The sequence below is a fragment of the Synchiropus splendidus genome, chromosome 5 (genome assembly GCF_027744825.2).
Source record: "Synchiropus splendidus isolate RoL2022-P1 chromosome 5, RoL_Sspl_1.0, whole genome shotgun sequence".
In the NCBI taxonomy this organism is placed as follows: Eukaryota; Metazoa; Chordata; class Actinopteri; order Syngnathiformes; family Callionymidae; genus Synchiropus; species Synchiropus splendidus.
The window spans coordinates 12,406,782-12,409,963 of NC_071338.1; positions in this window are offsets into that span (position 1 = coordinate 12,406,782).

Below are 3,182 nucleotides of genomic sequence, written 5' to 3' on the forward strand. Positions count from 1 at the left end.
AGATTGGACAAGTGGCGAGTGAAAACACTTGATAATGTAGATATAATGACAATAAACGCACTACTTGGTGGATTTCACTGAACCAAACCTGGTCACAGAGGCACAAGTTGTTTTTGTGCTCATGCTTCTTTGGAACCATGCTGATTCTGGGCTGAAGATTCAAGCTGTTCACAAAGATGTATGTTCTTGTACCGAGGCGCGCGCGCGTGTGTACACCACCGACAGGCTCAGGCTCATGGCATCTTCATGTGCCGTTGTGGCATTTACAGTCAAGTTCGCCAACGCATATCAGTCACCTGGCTGGTCACCGACGTCTTCAAGGTCCTTTAAGTGAGAGCAGAAGTGTTGAAGGACATGAGTGGAAGAAGCTGGGGCAGAAGCTCGACAGGCAGGTCCAAGACCACCTCCAGCAGCTCCCAGGTAAGGAGGCCTCACCTTACGATAAAGGATAGAATTCTGATTTATGGTGAAACATCGACTATTTTTTAAATCAAGTGGGTCTGTAGTTCCTCTCTAGGGGGCGCTGTAGTGGGCCAGTTTTACTTAAGAAGTGTGCAGCCCGTTTGAATCTGTGATTTAAAATAATCCACTGCGACTGAATGAGCTGAAGGAAATAGATTCCCTGATGCTTTTGGATTATTTCACATGCGATGTAAGTGTCAATCAGTGTGTCAAGTGTCAATTTTTATTGACTGAAAGATTACGTCAGAAGAACTTCTGCTAGTGCTTTTTTGCCTTTGAGGAAACACTGTAGTATTTAAATTTAGAATTGTTGAAAAACTAGTGGTGGGACTTTAAAGAGGTAATTACTAAATAAATAAATTACAACATTATTACAATTAATTAATCAAAAATATAATTTAATTTAATCTAACACTTCGCTCTCCAGACAACAGGGAACCTTCATAAGTGCAAGAGTTCCTGGTCCACTGATCACACTGATGCACAAGACACGTGGCAGCTAGGATGATAACAACAACAACAACAAACATGGAGGAATCCCTGAACAAAAGCAAACAAAAGCATCTGTTTGCTTTGGTTCAGGGAGGTTTTTCACTACACAATGGCCACTCCACTACTCTGAATGGACTTGAAATTCTTATCCAAATATTTTCAAGACATGAAAAGAGCTTTAGTTTAATTGAGGTGATATAAAAACTTGAACATAGCTACCATCGTGGTTTATTGTCAAACTGATGCAAAATAAACAATATTTTGTTGTTTAAATGTATGGATGGGTTCATCATTAGATTCAGTAATATACCTAATTCATTCAAATCGAAAAATGTGGCTTCTTGTGTCAAATATTCTCATACAATTAAAGTGTGATTAATTGAGATTAATTAATCGCAAATTAACTAGTTTAACTTACACGCGGGTTTAGTGCGGTTAAATGAATATATATATAAAATACAGTATACATACAGTGGTCTCAAAATAAATCTGTGTGGCTTTATTCAGTGCATCGGTGCATGTTGACGTCCCGATCCACGAAGATGCTGCGCTTTCTAGCAAGATTATCAACGATTCATCTGGGAACTTCCATAAAGTTGATGCAGACGGGAAAGTGACTGGGTGTTTGTGCTTCAACCGTGACGGAACTGTGTTTCAAATTTTGGCCCCTTGCGTGATGGAATGCGACAACCTGCCATAACAACAGAAAAAGATTAGTATCGACTTTTGTATATTTGAATTTGAAACTATTCAAAATGGTGATGTCATTGTCAGTCTATTTCCTTTATCTGGCTCTTGTTACTCAAGATGAAAAGCAAAATCACTCCTAAATGTCTGTAGTGTAGCTAAAGGAGTCGCTGAACCTGCAGTTGTGCGTCCTAGAGTCAGGTGCTGGGACTGACATTGCAACAAAAAGTGTTATTTTTATCATTCATTTCACAGCTCCCCATTTTAACTCGGAACTTCCCATAGTTCTTAGACGACCACAGCTGACCCCAGACCCCAAAACAGCAAAGCTTTTTTCTGACACAGGGGACGCAGCAGAGAAGGGAGGTCCTGTTTTAACTGACGCCATTGTTGATTCGAACACAGACCCTTCGGATGGGGGTCTGCTGGAGACGGTCCTGTGGTGGGAGTGGGTGGTATTTTGGGGTGAAAGGATGAGCAGAGTGCCGCCCAGAATGGACTTTCTTTCTGTGGACGGAGACCAGAGGATGTGATGTTCCACGGTGTGGGATGGATGGTGAATGGAAATGGTGTCAGGACGGTCCCTGGCGTAGCATGTTAGTCGTGTGTGGATACATGTGGTCGCACGAGTCAGAAAGCAGCGGAGTCCCATCCAAGAGTTGTGTAACAATGCTGAAGCCGGAGTGTTAACTACAGCCAGGGAGGCGCCAGATAGTTTGGCTCCCAGTCAGCACATGCGGGAGAGCTTGGATCACCTTGGGCAAGGTCCTCAGTGTGTGTTCATCCCGTTGCCATGGCGCCTGCCGGAGAGTTTTGTCACAACATCTGCAGCTTACGGTGCCTCATTACAGATGAAATCACTTTTCAGTGGAAACTCAGCTCATGTGTGCTGCTCCAGGTCCTGGTCGTGACACCGGAGCACAAAAACATCTGTGCATGCAGCAACACTCTGAACTTGATTACGCCGGCGAAGCTTGTTCACGGTGATCACGGCGAGCTGTTTACTGGGGAGGGGGTCGGTGCGCGTCTGTTTGACGTTAGCTCTGCTGGGAGAGGCCCTTCGCACCGAGAAGGTTCCACAGGATAGAGAGAAAAAAAAGTATGTGAACCAGGTTTTATGAGGCTTTTGAGGGCCGTGAAAGAGAGGATGGGAGAAGACTGAGTGAGAGTGAGAGAGAGAGAGAGAGCTCACCTTGGTGTTCACCAGGAAGGTGGCCCTCAGGGAGAGGAGCTGATAAGACCACAGGCATGAATCCTCTGGCCCGGCTGCTGCATACTTGCAGTGCAGCAGTGGACTACACCCACCCCCAGACTCCAAGAACAGCAGCCCTCAGCAGGACTGGCTGCTCATGCCGAGCCACTTTCAACTTTCAGCAGAGTTTCCCATGTGCTTGAAATTCACATTACTCGAGTGGATGGCATCTGGTTCTGCCTTAGTTCTGTGTTTGGGACCGGGACCGGCTCCAAATCCGAGTGTTTGTTGGCAGCCAGGCAGCGGGCTGACGTCAGCAGGCGGGGTCACAACAACGAGAACACGGGAC